A 17,254-nucleotide genomic window follows, 5' to 3' on the forward strand; every position below is an offset into this window, starting at 1 on the left:
GACTATCCTTCGATTCACAATCAACTTCTTCACTAATAATAATAATAAATAATAATGAGTACTTTGTATAGCACCAAATCTTTTGAAGATATAAGCGCTTTACAACATTAGACAACACCTATAAGATTAAAAAAAACCATAATGATATGATTACCAAAACGAACACGATAAAATTAGAAAACATTTACAAAAACATGCTGAGAACATTTAAGGTAGCAAACATTATTGGGTTTTTAAGTTTGTTCTTGCAGTCGAAATAAGTGAGTTTTGAGAGACCTCTAGAATGCGATCACTGTGTCATTCTGTCTAAGTTCAGTGGGCAATTCATTCCACGTTGCTGGGCCCTGGTATGCAAAAGAACGTTGTCCATATGAAAACATATGTTCTCTATTCCGTCTCTCTCTCCTAGAGACTCAGGACTAACCACACTGGAAGTCTGTTCCCTAAAAGCATCCTTTACGAAGCTTTGTCTTTCCTTAGAATTTCCTAAGTTTCCCGCCAATTCACGTGTAGTTTCCCAGAGTTATTGCTACAACTTCTCAGCACGATGTTTCACAATTACTGGGATTTATAGTCTACTGTACTCAGTTAAATTCGGGTTGTAATGGTGACCGCACCCAGTCTCAATTCCGATTGGATATCGATTCTACCCTGTTATATTCAATTTAGCTGACAATGATCCGGCCGTCTGTCAACGTGGTGAGATTTACGACGCCAATAAGGGTCCTTTGTTCTTGAACAAAACTTTCAATGTCCACATGTTATTTTTAACACCCAACAAGCTAAGCTCTCGTAACAATTCCGAACAGGACCTCTATAGTCGCGAGGTCTAACATATACGCATGGCTTCTAACCAGTTCCTTCGTTCTTGACTTACGTAATCGCGGCCAGGCAACGTGACAACACCCCCACGCTTGAGAATAAAATCGGGATTTCTTCCACACAAAATTGCTTCAAATGCAAACGCGAGTTACTACACGTAATAAAAGAACAAAATCATAGCGACACGAATATATATACACGACATACTGTTGTCTACAGGGCTATCTATATCATTTCAGCGCTCAAACTCATGAAATCATCGTCTACGTTCTCGGTTCCTTTCGCGTATCTGATCGACATCTGGTACTGCTGTAAGAACGGCGACCATCGCATCAAGCGTCCATTCAACAATTTCGCCTGCATGAGATAGGCGAGGGGTTGGTGGTCCGTTTTCAGTATGAATTTCCGTCCGTACAAGTACCGCTCCAACTGTAATATCCCGAACACGATTACGAGGCAGTAGTTCTTCTCGGTAGCAGACAATTTCCGGCTGCCGTACGCGATAGGAAAAAGCGTCCCCTCGTGTTCTTGCAGTAGTACTGCTTCCATTCCTGTGTCACATGCGTCAGTGCGAAGCATGAAGTCTTTGGACAGATCCGGTAGACGGACAACCGCGTCGGATGTAAGCATATCCTTCAGCGTTTGGAAATAACTTTACTCGGGGCCCGTTTCTTGGTAAGGTAAGACAACGGCCTCGCAATCGCACTGAAATTGGCCACATAATACCCGGCCAATCCCAGGAATGATCTCATCTCAGTTTTCGTGGTGGGCCGTGCGGAGTTTCACAGCTGCTCCAGTTTCGACCTTTCGGGGGACAGCGCGCCATGACTCAGGGAAATAGTTCAATGTCCAGAACCCAAGGCAACATTTGGAAGGACGAGCTGTTTAACCCGCCTGACGTAGCCGTTCTAAAACGTCAGCTAGCAGAGTAAGGTGTTCACCCAACGTCTCTGTGGTTAGCAAGAGATCATCCATGAAGTTGTTTACACCCCTATTACGCAAGGGCTCCAACAACCACCGCATCATTCAAGTGAAGACGCTGGGCGCATTCTGGACTCCGAACGGCATGACCAACCATTGGTAGGTTTCATCGGGTGAGATTTACGACGCCAATAAGGGTCCTTTGTTCTTGAACAAAACTTTCAGCGTCCACTTGTGATTTTTGACACCCAACAAGCTGGGGTCTCGTAACAATTCCGATCAGGACTACTATAGCCGCGAGGTCTTACATATACACATGGATTCTAACCATTTCCTTTATTCTTGACTTACGTAATCGCGGCCAGGAAATGTGACAGTAATTATGTCAAAGGGAAACTCATGTATATTAATGCAATACATTAAGTAGACTTTGATGTACTATACATGTTCACTCTGAGGTCAGACTATGAAATGTTCTAGTCATTACATGTCCCCCTTACTATGTATCCACTTATCAATGAATGTAATTCGATTATTACAATGAATATTCTGACCAATAAACATCACCCACTCACTCTTTCTTGTCTGTCTCCATATCAATGATTGTAATTCATTTATTACAGGGTGTATCCTGGTCAATAGAGTATTTGCTTGTCTGTCTTCTTAGCACACGTTAGCTTAGTGTTTAGTAATGTCGCATTGGCAATGTGACTTCCCTAATTTTAAATGTTATGAGAGAGAGAGAGAGAGACTTACAAATATATATAAAACAGGGCGGAACGTGTTATCCCTGGATCCTACAGGAGAATGTTTGATAATACTAAGAAGAATTAATATTTAATACAAATAATACTATCATACAGGTTAGATAATTTTGTATTCGTACGAATTAAATGTTCTTTAATCTGTGTAATTTTATTATTTTTATAATAATAATAATAATAATAATAATAATTTAATTTATGACAAGAACATCATCGCAAATTCATCATTGAAGGTTTTGGTTCCAGTGGAAAGTGCATTAATGAGAAACAAATGTTGAAACGATATAGGAAAAATAATTGGGATTAAAGTCCCGGTTTGGGAATTGGGTTCGACCGCACTGAGAGATGAATCAGAGGGACGTTCAAGAGCGAATGTCAAGTAAAGGGGGAGGGGGGTAGGACTGTAGTGGTCTAGGTATATGAGGCCACTTGCTAACTATTCTAGTAGGTCCGGATCTTTTAGTCTCGTGTTACTGTGAAATAGACGATTCGTGTTCGATTCTTGACAGCGACACTTTAAATGTTACTCTCATGCTCTTATATAGGTATATTTCGTTCAATTGATATTCTTTTTAAACAAGACATTGCAGTCTCTATAACAATGGTGTCATTAAACGATAAAGTAGTATACTAAAACCTGCAGCAGTAGATATTAGGATGCACACTAAATGAATTTTATCCAATTTTGCAAAACTGGGGCGACAATGGGGCTAAGAGACCAAATTGAATACTAATTTAGTCCAACTGTGTCTCAGATCAGCACCTAATTCATACATATATAAATGTGAATAGTCGACTATTTACTTGGTTTCGGTATTTTCTGTTGTTTATTACATACATTTGATGGTTAAGCATATCTACATTATTTTGACTTTCCCCAAATCGCACCTTTGGCTAAATTCTAAATATTGTATATTTAACTGTATATTTTAACAAGCAAGGCAGTTTAGAAAGTTTATCACGGTCTATGCCTGTCTTTAGTGGCAGGACAGCAGCCACCCAGTTAGATCGGCAAGATGAAGATTTCTCTCGAAATATTTTATACTATTGATTTTTGTACAATATCTAGTCAAAGTATTACTATGAACATTTATTATTATTTTATACATATAACAATGTAAATAATATACACGTTTTGATTGATAGTGCACATGTTGGAGTTTGCATGTTGATAAGAAACTTAATTTACTTTGCCAATGGCTTATGAACACTCTTCTTCGTTATCATGACCTAAACTTGAAAAGGTCAGAAAAGTAGAAGCGCGTGAGATATTTTTTAGATTTTACACCTGTTGTTCTTCCAAGTCAAGCTGAGGACAGTCGATGAAAAGGAAAAAAAAAAAAGAACTCAATTTTTAGAAAGAGAAAAAAGAGAAAATATGCGAAAGACAGAGATAAATGTTTATACCGATAAGCCCACTTTTATTTGGAAAGAAAGTATGATTGATTGGTTTGCACTTTAACCAACTAATGACTATATCATGCCGAGAAATTGTCTGAAAATATTAGTAAATTATATAACGGTAAATCGTCATGGGGATTATGTTTACAATACAGGCTATTACATACATACATACATACATACATACATACATATGTGGTTATATAAAGAGAAAGATAAACAGAAAAGTAGGTACAAGCTAAAAGCACGAGCTTACATTATTTCATCAAAGATAAGTTTTGATTTTCTAAAGTACAATATTGTATTACTCGTTGCTGATCTGTTCATGATTTGTATTCTCAACCTGAATATTTAAACCAGGTGCGGCAATAAACCATTTGTTAGCAAGACATGGTTGGAAAGCAACCTGGGACGACACCGAAAAGAACCACCTACCGCTAGAGAGAGAGAGAGAGAGATTAAACAAGCCACATAAACTCAACTTCGTTCCAGTATTCTTATAATGCAGATAGATTGTATTTCCCGTTAAGTCAAATTGCGGGCTTGCAAATAGGCAAAGAACAGAACATACACATTAGATGCCATTACAATGCAAATGCAATGCAAAGCTACAAACGAGAGGATGCAATTATATTCTACGCTGCAGAAGATAAGAAACGTACAGAATTTAATCATTAATGACTTGTTCTAAATTACTTTTTATGACATTTAATGTTGTGCAAAAGTATGGAACTTTAGACAACGCCATTTTAAATTTATTTTTAATTTGAAGATATAATGGCTTCTTTCCAATATTCGGTCATAAAAAATAATTTAGTTTATTTTCAGTTCTCTAAAATAAACAATATTATTGATAAATAAATATAACACTACAGTTTTTGGAAGAACGCCAAGACCCTGCAATCTTTGTAACAATATCCTGCTTGCATGGTGATTGATAGTTTGTGTCATTGTAAATAATGGTATTGCTCAACCCTTACCAAGATTATTTGCCGACATAAGGGCATTAAATGGGTTTGGAAGAGCAAATAGGATTCATATCGACATGACACCTGCTTGGGTGTCGCGTGCTTCTTTAAAAAAATGCATAAGTATGAATCGTTGCCGGATGACATGTTCTTAACATCTTCTGTCGCAAGCAGCACTCTGTTTGAAAGTATAAAACAATGATATTATGAAGATGTACCCCAACTTAAACCTCTGGCAAAGTTTTCCATTTTTTATTTGTATCTGTTAAGGGTGCATTGTTACCAGAAAGTTTTAGAATTAGTGTCCGTAACTTTAGTAGGAGAAGTCGCCTATGAAGATCGGCAAGTTTGAAGTTTTATAAATACATTTATTTTTCCCATATGCATTTAATATCACTCATTTATGTATTATTATAAATCGAGATGTAATAGTTTAGCAACCATCACTATACAACATTACACTGTTAAGTATAAACATATTTTGATATTTTATATTGGACTACAGGAAAGTTGGTATTTGATACAAATCCTACCAAAAAAATACTCTCATTTGACGTGTACCTATCCAGTTTGTAGCCAGATGGCAATGAATATATATTCCTGGTTCTCCTGACCTTTATTGGTAGAGTTCAGACATCAGAAGCGAGTGTAACAGAACGCTGTTGCTTTAAAATTCATAATTTTCTTTCCTTCCTTGTCAAACTGGGTGTTATTGAAGGCAGAACTAAATAAATAAATGAAGAAAGAACTATGGAAGGAAGGAAGGAAAAATACATATATATATTGAAATGGACAATATAAATACACAGAGAAATATTTGTAATACTGAACTCGTTGTTGTTAATATTTCCATTGATAAACAAATTGCTTAAAAGATGATAAAGATCATATATAACTTTACCACTGTGTTATTTACGTTAACATACCTATATTATAATGTTCATATATGCAACACGTGTAATACAATCTCATGACGTCACAATGACTTTAAAACGTCCTTCAAAGGAAAGGCGAAACTACCGAGGTTTCCGATTGTATTTCAAAGTCATCTCAGTACACTATTCAGAGGTATGGCTATTGTATATTAAAGACAGATATATCTGCAGATATAACAGCCAGTATTACTTTATCATGGGGAATTTTAAATCCTTTCACCAAAGTACAATATTAAATTTATATTATGCCCATCATCGCTTACTCAACATAATTTTTCAAAATTACTCTCAAGGCAAATGATTCTTTGAAATATATTAAAGAACAGTACGAGTAATTGTAAACTTTCCTTGAAATGTAATACACTTCCGCACCATTAATTGGTTTTCCTATTAAAATGACCACGAGGGCATGATGATATTCTTCAAGCAAATGTTCCTCGTGATTATAATAATATGGGCGGGGTCATTTATTCGAAAGAATTACATTTTCCTAAGCTCTGTGAGATGTCAAGTTTGACGCAATGTAACATTCAAATCATAATGCGCTGTTTGTGTTATTATATTTTAATGTTTCTAAAAGCGTTTCGTCCTCCATAATTATGCGTTGGAATATGTGTGTGTGTGTGTGTGTATGTGTTACATGCGAGTGGTCTTTTCTTCACAAGCCTGTAACATTGTAAAGCGTAGAAATACCAGTGATTGAATATATACGTTTGATTTTCCTTGGAATGCTCCTAAATCGTATGTAGGCTTGTACATTAATGATCTACCTTATTTCGAGACTCCCATAATTTTGTCTGTTTACAGATTAAAGTATGGTACTAGAAAGTTTTAGTTAGTAACCGAATTTATGTATCACGTTGACAGTTGTTTACAGAGATCGGTGAGACAGCGGTTGACTTCAAAGAATTATTTGCTTTGCAAAAGTATGGATTGTAATTGATTATGCAGTTTTGAAACAATTTATATATTACAAGCAATTTAAGTTAAAAGATTCGACCAAGTAAAATGTGCAAAAATTTGGATAGATTTAATGTTGGCAACATTTCGTAACACTTGCGTCGGCATGTACATTACCCAGGAATCGTTCGAACTACAAGACTTTACACGCTGTACTCAGCATAGTGTATGTGTCTTCCTGGTCCTTGTCAAACACGCTGCTGAGGGTCAGGTCAGGGCACGTTTAACTGAGACATAATTAAGTGTGTCTGGAATTTAAGTCTAAAGAGTAAGAAGAAAATAAAACAAAGATTAAAAGAAGGAGTGGGTTGGTAAATGGAAGATAAATCAATAAAATGAATAAAATACAAAAAGTAAACTGGCAACTCAGATTAATTGATTAGATTCATGTGTTGTCAAGACATGTTCCATTATTAATGTACTCATAAATATATTATTTTTAAATCACACATGTGCCAACAACGTTCTGGTGACACCTCACAATGTGTTCTATTGACAAGCAGACCTATATTAATACCAAGTTGTATTCATATACAATATTAAAAGCAGAAAGGCCCTGTATTTATTTAAAAGATAAATTTTTCAGGACTAATTAATCTTTTCTGATGACTTGCTACAACTCACTTGTACTTCTCTACCACCTTCTAGCATTTTATGTTTGTTTCAAATTGAAATATGGCGGAAAGATATTATATTTTAAACTGCTGATTCGCTTTTTACAATTTCATCATAAATTATTCTGATCGTAATTTTGGGTTGATACATTTTCAATATTTGGGTCAAAACTTCCTTGTAAAGGACAACGGTAAATCAATGATTATCTCACTTAGTTGAATAGAAGTTTTTTGTTGCAACAAGGAAGAGAAAATACATGGGTACCAAATGGCCGAACTTAAAGCCGCACTTCGTGGTGTGCCCCGAATCTCTGGCTTTCTCAAAATAATAATATTATATTCTATCGACTTTGAAGCTATGACGTTAGAAATTAAACCTATGTATAACTTTTCCATTTATAAATATTGCATCTTTTGGTATCTGGGGAATAAGATGAAGCTTACAAATTAGAATTTTGAGAATTATAAATTATTGATTTTGAGAAACACCTCATACTTGACCTAACATATATTATCAAGTCAGCAAGTCCTTGTTGTTCTAAATTTAGACTATCCGGTTCAAACTAGTAAGAACTGGTCGGTTAAAATTAGAACAAGGACATCCTTCAAAATGAGTTTGAACCATTGTGCTATCAAAACACTTTTATCGCTAAATAAAGTTAATGATGTGAATCTGATAAGCAGACGACCACGTGACAGATGTATGAGGGGTGTATGCATGCAATGCATAGTTGTGCATACCTGCTCATTCGTATGAAGTTCAAGGCTCATTCATTCGTTTTACTTATGACTGAAATACTACACATTATTTTAGAGATCAGGTATAAAATTGAACATTAAATTGAGATATATTGCAAGGTGAATCACATTAACACACCTGGCATATGTATTTATTTATAAAACCAATCCCCGGATATACAAGGGTGCTAGCAGAATTTGTTCAGGGTGGGGGGATGGGGTCATACTTGTAGTTGTCAGCCATTACGTTTCACGGATATAGGCCAAAGCATGTTTAGTTGTTCCCACCCCCACCTCCCGATAAACGCTAGGTGCTCATCCAGTTAATTGCAAACCACAAGTCAGACCGAAACTTAACTGATACCGTATTCTTCCAGTGTTTTATGCATCCACATGGTTTTATGTTTACATTTATAACAGAGAAAAAAATCGCTACTAGAAGATGAAAGATAGCAATACACAATAATCGTTATCGTCATCGCGGCCGTCATCATCACCGTAGCCGTTATTAACATAGTCATTATCGTCTACCTTCTCCACAGCTTGCGCAGTAAAATATTACTAGAAGCTATAATCTGATATTCTGTTCCGATATTGAGGGCCTCATGAATGCTTTAAAAATCACTCATGACCCACAAGAATGGAGACTATTTGTGGACTCTTCGAAACTGAGTCTCAAGGCTGTGCTTTTGCACAATGGAAACATTCTTCCATCTATTCCAGTAGCGTATGCTGTCCACATGAAAGAGATATACCATAACTTAAGGCAGCTACTGAATTCCATTGAGTATAACAAGTACAGCTGGCACCTCTGTGGTGATTTGAAGGTAGTTGCCCTTTTAATGGGACTGCAGCAAGGATATACAAAATACATGTGTTTCTTATGCGAGTGGGATAGCCGAGCAAGGGAAATGCACTACATGAGGAAGGAATGGACTCACAGGCAGAATGTAGCCATTGGAGAGAAGAATATCCAACACCCAGCTCTGGTTGAGGCTCAGAAAATCTTGCTACCACCCCTTCACATCAAACTAGGTTTGATGAAGAACTTCGTGAAAGCCATTGACCGGACTTTGCCAGCATTCCGATACCTGCATGAAAAATTCCCTCGACTCAGCGAAGCAAAGATTAAAGACGGAGTTTTTGTGGGTCCTCAGATTCGAGAGCTTTTCAAAGATGACCGGTTCAACAACTTGCTGGAAGGTGACGCGAAACAAGCATGGAATGCTTTTCGCCTAGTTTCTACAAACTTCCTCGGAAATGTTAGGGCAGAAAACTATAAGGAACTAGTAGAAGACATGTTGATGAAGTATAAGAAACTTGGCTGCAATATGTCTCTAAAGATTCACTTCCTTCATTCCCATTTGGATTTCTTTCCTAGCAACTGTGGTATTGTTAGTGATGAACACGGCGAACGTTTTCATCAAGATATCGCAACAATGGAACAAAGATACCAGGGAAAATGGTCCACTACAATGCTGGCTGACTACTGCTGGACACTCCTCAGAGATGCTCCCGAACAGCTGTACAAGAGACAGGCGAAGAAATTTAAGATGTAGTCAATGACTTGATTTTTTATAGGTAGGCTATTACAGTTGACCTTTTACTATTGGAATGCATTTCGTTATGTAAACATTAATTTCTTGCAGATTACAAAAAAACTAGAGCCAATTTTGCAATTTGACTGTCATATTCGTGTTCAGCACATAAAAATTGATAAGAATTGACTAATTTTATTTCAGTAACATGACTTTTGTAAAAATTTGTTGTCCAGTGTTATTGGTGTTTTTATTTATTTTCTAATAAGTGACAATGATGTCGCCGATGACGAAAACGAAAATGATGACGGTGAATATGAAGTAATCCCGAAATTACCGGGGACCTTGGGTGGTAAGTTTGTGGGTGTGTGGAAAAGGTTGCCAGTAGTTTCCCGTTGGTCTGTGGTTCTTCCAAGAGTCTCATTTTGAGTTCTTCCTCAAACCAGTCTTCCAAATATATTGTCCTCCATGTATAGTCTGTCATGTGCTGTAAAATGTCGTTAAACTCCACAATATAACAACCCAAACCCAAACAATCTAATTTTAAAATTCGTTGTGATTTTGTGCAATCATATTTTGCAGTTATGTAGTGATATAAAGCCATTGCAAAGTCAATGGTTCGGTTTTCAGACCTAGTGCTAATCAGCTAACAGTAACAATTCTGTGTGGTTTTCTAAGACATATGGCCAACTATCTAACAGTAACACGTATGTGCTGGAATACCACGAATAACGTGTGTTCATCAAGTTACCAGCTTAAGGGAGGTAACTCCAAAAGCTATACTTGTGTCAGCTGGCAGTATTTTAATCGTGAGGAGTCACAGCTCAATTTCTATTCAAATCAATTACCTGTTGTCCCCTTTATTAAATACGCGAGTAGCTTATTAAATCTACGATTGATACAAGGTATCAGCTAGTCAGCTATTAATCACTGAAACAAGAATGAATACAGTAATGCTGATTGATTAAAGTCACAAGGAAAAATGAAGTGGTCATTCAAAAAGCGACCTACCTTGAAATCGACATTTGTATACTACTGTGCTTACACAGTTAAGGAGGTATATTACTGGTCAAATATTGTTTTGGAACGGAACGCACAGAACAGTGGCGTCAAAACTGCTTCTTAAACCTGAGCATGCGCAATTTTTAGTTACAACATCAATAGCGACTCCCGTTAAAAATGTATCATTTCGATATATTATGTAGCAGAAGAAGCAGTTTTGACGTCAATGTTCTGTGCGTTCCGTTCCAAGACACTGGAACTAAATATTGCGCATGCTCAGATTTAAGAAGCAGCTTTGACGTCACTGTTCTGTGTGTTCCGTTCCAAGACATTTTTTTGTCCAGTAACATATCTCAGAGTTCTGCTTCTCTTCTTTGTTTTGCACGATTCGATTGTCGAATAGTTTTCCAGGCTCTTTTCTATGATATCGCGTTGTTATTGTCGTTATACGTTCGTTCCATCACGATGGCACGGGCTAAACAACATCTGGTCTTGCGGGTTGTTAATTTGGACGAGGCTAAGCTTGATGCTAGGAAGGTCGTCCACCAAAAACACCTTTTTGTGTCCTGTACCTTGGGGAAGAGACACGTGGGTTATGAACAGTGTGGCTTTTCCATCGGTGATGTGAAACTTGTCGTTGGATTGTTGCACGTATTGAATCTTATCGATGACTGTGGAAGGTGTCAATTCTGCTGGGCTGCTAAACTCGATCCAAACGGGGGACTTCTAACCGTCGTGATGAATGGAAAGTTTCAAGCGATCGTCTTCTTTGGCTTCACATTATCGTTTAGGTGTGATTAACAAAGAATCCCACACCTTGGTGATGAAGCCGTCTGCATTCTCCAGCGGTACGTTGGACTTGAAATCTTAAAACTTCACCATGTAAGTGTAAGCCGTCGTTCTAAATTTTCCAGAGGGGAACTTTTCCGTATCTCGAATGTGGTAGTAGATTTTAAGGTTTACTAAAGGTGGTGAACTTTGGCTGGGTGTAGACTCTCTGGGTCTGGATTCTGGCTCAGTCATGTCATCTTCAAAATCGCTGGCATGAATTTGTGCCAAGACATCAACTACTGCAGGAGGCGATAAATCACTTTTCTGCCTCTTGCTTTCTTCTCCTTTCTCCACTATATGATGCAATCGTTTAATATTAACTGCGAATTAGTCAAAGGACTACATTTTAAACAAAATGGGTCACTTTATATCCATGTCAGACCAGCGTATGTATAAAGTGTGTATGTCTTCCCTTCCAGTACTCATTTCACTCTCAAACCGAGCAGAACGATGGAAGGGCCAATACAGACAGAACTTAAGATCAGAGCTTTGCGAGGTGTCATAAGACAAAAGATTCAGACACGCCTTCGGATTTCTCCCCTCCTTTCGAGATAAAAGTCAAGATACTTGCTATCTATGTAAGAAGAAAGGGCATTGGTCTTCAGAATGTCCAGACCATCATACATGCAAGACAGTTTTCAAAAAAGACAAAAGTCAACATATCTTTTATCATTGTCAAGAAAAAGGACATTGGTCTTAGAATGCCCTAAGAAACAACAGGATCAAGAGGAAGAGAGTGGCTCAGAACAGTAAGAAGAGATACTCTCCCCAAAGAAAGAATTCAGACAAGTAAGGAAAGAGAAGAAATGAAGACGAGGAGAAAGTAAGGAAGAAGATGAGAAAAAACCTGTGACAGTGGATAAATTTAAAACGTAGAGAAAGTGAAGAAAGACACAGAAAAAGTCTATGAACTTTTTAAAGTCTTGTGTTGTGTTGTGAATTGGATTGTAAAAAACATACCGGAAAAGACCAGATATAAAACGTAAGTGTCTCTTGGTTTTGATTGTTTAGAATATGGATCAACACTCATGCACTCGCACACGTACATCATGGGTAAAAAGGGTTATTGAGTTTTAATTGATTTTGGCAATTGAAATAATATATCTTTTCGAGAGAAGTTGGTGAAAAGAACCGTTGGGTATTTGTTTAAAAAAACAAACTCAGGAACGGGATCTTTAACTGCCTTAAGCCTTTGCCACGGCCAAGGCCCACTTCTGGACTGGTTCCCGTCAATGATGATTTGGTAGAAATCACAAGGGGTGCTATCGCAGGCGCAGTAACTGGGTTGGGTTGTTTGGCTCGCGAAAGTCTTTTTTTCTTGGGTCAAAATAAAGAAGTCTGATACATTTGTTTCAGACTCCTTAACTCTGCTAAAATGTCTGAGAATACCGTTACCGTTGGCTACCACTATTCTCTTTCTCTCCTAGACATTGTTTCTTCTTTGTTACTTCTTCCTGTCGTTTTCTTCTTGCTTCTTCTTCTTCTTCTCGCTGTAGTTGTTGAAGCTTTTTCTGCTTCTTTCTGCTGTTGTAAAGATTTCTCCAATTCTTATTTCTGTCTCTGTGTAAAGTCCTCGACATGTGGTAAAGGAGAAGGTGCCGAATGTACTGGTTTCGGAACAAATTTTTGCAGAGAAAGAAAATCGACTAAACCCCAATAAAAATCGACCTCGTCTGGAAGTAAGCCTGTGTCATGTTTGAAAACTGTGTAGCATGGATTGACTGGGCACAGACGCTAGCGCATCTATATAGGGAATGTGACGTCATAGCCGACTCTTCGGATTGGAAGACTGACTCCGTGTTGAGACTAAGTTTTGTAATGATTGTTTGGATTGGTGAATAAACTCAATCCGTTTCAATCCGCACTTACCCTATAAATAACCACAGTTCACTGCATCTCCTTGACAAGTTCTCATCACAAAAATGTGGACTAATATTGAATCGTCTACTCTCGTATCGTCGATGCTGTTCCTTACGGACTTACCCATGAATGTGATATCATCATGGACAATTATCAGGATCACGGATGCGAGTGTTTGGAAAAGAAGAATGTATGTGGATAGACAAAGCTCTTTGAAGATAGTTTTTATCTAATGACCAGCAGTCAGAAGAAGTTTGAGTAAGAGAAGAAAACATATGCGTTGCCCTCTATGTTAACGAAATGATGTTAATAAAAAACAAAAGGCCCTTTTTAGTGCCGCTCATATGCCAGAAAAGATTTGATTTCTTGCCTAAAATATTTTTTAGTATCTTGTACAGTTATTTCTATTATAGATGTTGTATGCTGTCTGTTTTATCTCTGTCTCTGTCCTGCTAGTCCCGTTCCCGACAAGCGTTCTAGGTTTTCCCCCCGTTGTTTGGTCAGTTGAGGTCAGCTCCTTGAAACATTGTTGCTAATCGACAGTACCGTGAAGTCACCTCCCCTGTTCTATTTCTATGGTCCCTATACAGTCCCTATACTTTTGTCCGTATATAGTTCCAAGGTGTTTTTGACTGAGATTTCCATGTCCATATAAATTTTGTCCGTATGGTGTCAGAGGGTGGGTGGCTGGGTTGCAATGTATTTTCCCATTGTCCTTATTGTGTCCCCCTTCACTACTATTGTCCTTTTGAAAATATTTTTTACGCGATTGACTTGGTACTCATGGATCACATCATCAAACACTGCAAGGTTATTTTCGTTTGCATCCAACAGGGGTGAAGGCGAGTGGCCTAGTGGTCTAAAGCGCTCACCATTACGAATCAAGGCCATCTCACCTCTATCTGCGTGGGTTCGAGTCTCGGGTTTCGCCAATGTGAGTATGTGAGAAAGCTTGCCAGTAGCTCCTCGCGGGTTGATGGTTCTTTTCAGGGTTTCCAGAGTTCTTCCTCCGCCATTTATACTGGCCGCCATGTATAACCTATCTTGTGCTCAAAATTGGCGTTAAACCCAACAACAACAACAACAACGGCATCAAAATCGTTAATGGCAGGCAAAAGAAACAAAATTAATGGTGGCGTTACCACTCCTGTCACTCGACGCTTTTGAATTTTTTAAAATATCTTATAAGATGATTGATCATCAGCTGATTGTTTTAATGAATGAAAAGCAAAATAAAACTTCATTTACACTATCATTAAACCATTTTTTTTACTTTATGCCTATATCCAGTGTTAGTTACGTAATGACGTCATTCGATTGAACTGAATTTGTTTTCTCCATTGGACATGTTTGATAAATTGTTTATCGTTCCGAACTTAAAATTTAAAATACCGTGGTATCCGTCCGTCTACGGGAGACGATGGCGTAGCTCCTGAATAATCTTTTGTCTATCCTTCTTTCTAGCTCTCTTTTCAGCTTGTTTTCTTTTCCTGTCTTCCTCTGCTTTTTGAACTCTCTGCCTGACAGCTAAACGCCGGGTGCAACGGTCGTTAGCACAGCTCTCCCAGTTGTTGACATTGAAGTTGGCCGTCTTCATGTCCTTTTTGCAAACATCTTTGTAGCACAGACGTGGTCGTCCAGTCGGTCGTGCACCTTCTGTTAACTCCCCATATAACAGGTCCTTTGTAATACGGCATGGGTCCATTCTCTTGACATGACCGAGACAGCAAAGGCGCCTCTCGCTGAGAATGGAGAACATGCTGTTGATGTTGGCGCATTCTAGAACCTCTGTGTTGGGTACTTTGTCCTGCCACTGTATGTGCAGAATGCACCGCAGACATTTCAGGTGGAAGCAGTTGAGTTTCCTCTCGTGTCTTGCATAGGTGGTTCAGGTTTCGGTGCTATAGAGGAGTGAGCTGAGCACGTAGGCTTGGTAGACACGCAGTTTAGTCTTATTGGTGAGGTTGGGGTTATTCCAGACCCTCTGGTTAAGTCTGGCCATCGCTGATAATGCCTTGGCAATCCTGCCGTTCACCCCAGAGTCAATGGGAGTGAGCTGAAGCTGTTGGACCAGAGGTATGTGAAGTTCTCGACAATTTCCAAGTTGTGCCCATCAATGCTGACAGAGGGAAGGAAGTCTGCATCCTGCGCCATGACATTTGTTTTCTTCAAACTGATGGTCAGTCCAAATTCCTTACAAGCGTGAGAGAGGCGGTATACCAGTTTCTGAAGTCCATCTTCCGTGTGTGATGTCAAGGTTGCATTGTCGGCGAAGAGCAATTCGCGGATGAATACATGTGACTTTATTCTTAGCACGGAGACGGGCGATGTATAACAGCTTGCCGTCAGCCCTGGTATGGATGTACACTCCCTCGCTGCAGTCCTTGAAGGCGTACTGGAGAAGCATGGAGAAGAATATGGCGAAGAGCGTCGGTGCAAGCACACAGCCTTGTTTGACTCCGCTGATGACTCCGAAGGCCTCTGATGTTGCGCCATTGAAGCACACTGTGTTGTACATGTTCTCGTAGAACGACATTAGGACAGCAAGTAGACGTGGAGGGGGCAGCCAATCTTCTGCAGGAGTACGACGAGTCCACTCCGACTGACCAGGTCAAATGCCTTCGTCAGGTCTATGAAGACAATGTGGAGGGGCATCTGCTGCTCGCGACACCTCTCCTGCAGCTGGCGTAGTGAGAAGATCATGTCTACAGTTGATCTGCCGGCTCGAAATCCACACTGGGACTCTGGGTAGATGCGGGAGGCTAGGATCTGCAAGCGCGCTAAGGCAACACGGGCGAAAGCCTTTCCGATGACGCTGAGGAGGGAAATGCCCCGGTAGTTGTTGCAGTAGCTACGGTCTCCTTTGCTCTTGTACAAAGTGGCGATGTTGGCGTCACGCATGTCCTTTGGGATGTATCCCTGTTCTCAGCAGAGGCAGATGAGTATGTGATGGGGCTGGAGCTGTGCTGGTTTCCCGCTCTTGAGGACATCAGGCGGAATTCCGTCGCTTTCAGGAGCCTTCCCACAGGCAAGGCAATCGATGGCTTTTCCGAGCTCTTCCAGGGTGGGCTGTGTGTCTAGCTCCTCCATGACAGGCAGGTCTAGAATGGCATCCAGGGCAGTGTCAGTGACGTTGTTTTGGGTTGCATATAGCTTGAGATAGTGCTCAACCCATCGCTGCAGTTGTTTCCCCTTGTCTGTGATGACTTTCCCCGTCTTAGACTTGAGGGGGTCGGTCTTGAAGGGGGGGGGGGGGGGGCTTTTCGCCTTCTTGATACCCTCATACATTCCTCTCGCATCCCCGGTGTCGGCAGCTGTCTGTATACTGTTGCAAAGGTTCAGCCAGTAGGTGTTGGCACAGCGGCTGGCAGTCGTCTGGGTGTTGTTCCTTGCAGTCCTGAGAGCTTGTAGTGTTCTAGGGCTAGGTGCAGCCTTGTATGCCAGGAGGGCTTTCCTCTTTGCTTCAGTCACGGGTTCCATCTCCTCCCAGTTTGCCTCATACCAGTCGACATTTTGTCGCTCCCTCTTCCCGTAAGCTGTGATGGCTAAACTGTACACAGAGTCACGGTTGTCAACTTTCCGAACTTAAAATTTAAAATAATAATAATAATAATAATAATAATAATAATAATAATTTGGACTTAGTAGAGCGCCTAAGTTTTAGAAGTTGTAAGCGCTTTACAGTATTAGATAACACATAAAAACATATTAAACGACAAGATCATAAAAAACAAACGCCAAGAAATTACAACAGTTTACGAGACTGACCGTCTCATCAACTCTTAGTCGAGCTGTTTCCCAGGACCCGAGAGAGAGAGAGAGAGAGAGAGAGAGAGAGAGAGAGAGAGAGAGAGAAGAAGAAGTTCAAGCTCTCTTGAAAGAGGTGTCACTTTGATAATA

At 39.3% G+C, this 17,254-nt stretch overlaps 1 protein-coding gene across 4 annotated transcripts in view; it reads left to right on the plus strand.

Moving 5' to 3' along the window:
* LOC149772614 (uncharacterized) overlaps positions 1 to 17,254 on the plus strand; it is a 419,962-nt gene that overhangs the window by 309,023 nt on the left and 93,685 nt on the right. For 2 of the 4 annotated variants that reach the window (XM_089947573.1, XM_089947572.1), the window contains exon 1: positions 8,954 to 9,704. The exons of 1 other annotated variant lie outside the window; for it this stretch is intronic. The gene's annotated coding sequence lies outside the window, so the exon portion shown is untranslated. Of the gene's footprint in view, positions 1 to 8,953; positions 9,705 to 11,913; positions 12,477 to 17,254 lie in introns of those variants that run through there. One more of the 4 variants, XM_089947571.1, reaches the window with a different exon arrangement.

The sequence above is a fragment of the Sinohyriopsis cumingii genome, unplaced genomic scaffold (assembly GCF_028554795.1).
Source record: "Sinohyriopsis cumingii isolate HCF-2022 unplaced genomic scaffold, ASM2855479v2 utg001339l, whole genome shotgun sequence".
NCBI classification, from domain to species: Eukaryota; Metazoa; Mollusca; class Bivalvia; order Unionida; family Unionidae; genus Sinohyriopsis; species Sinohyriopsis cumingii.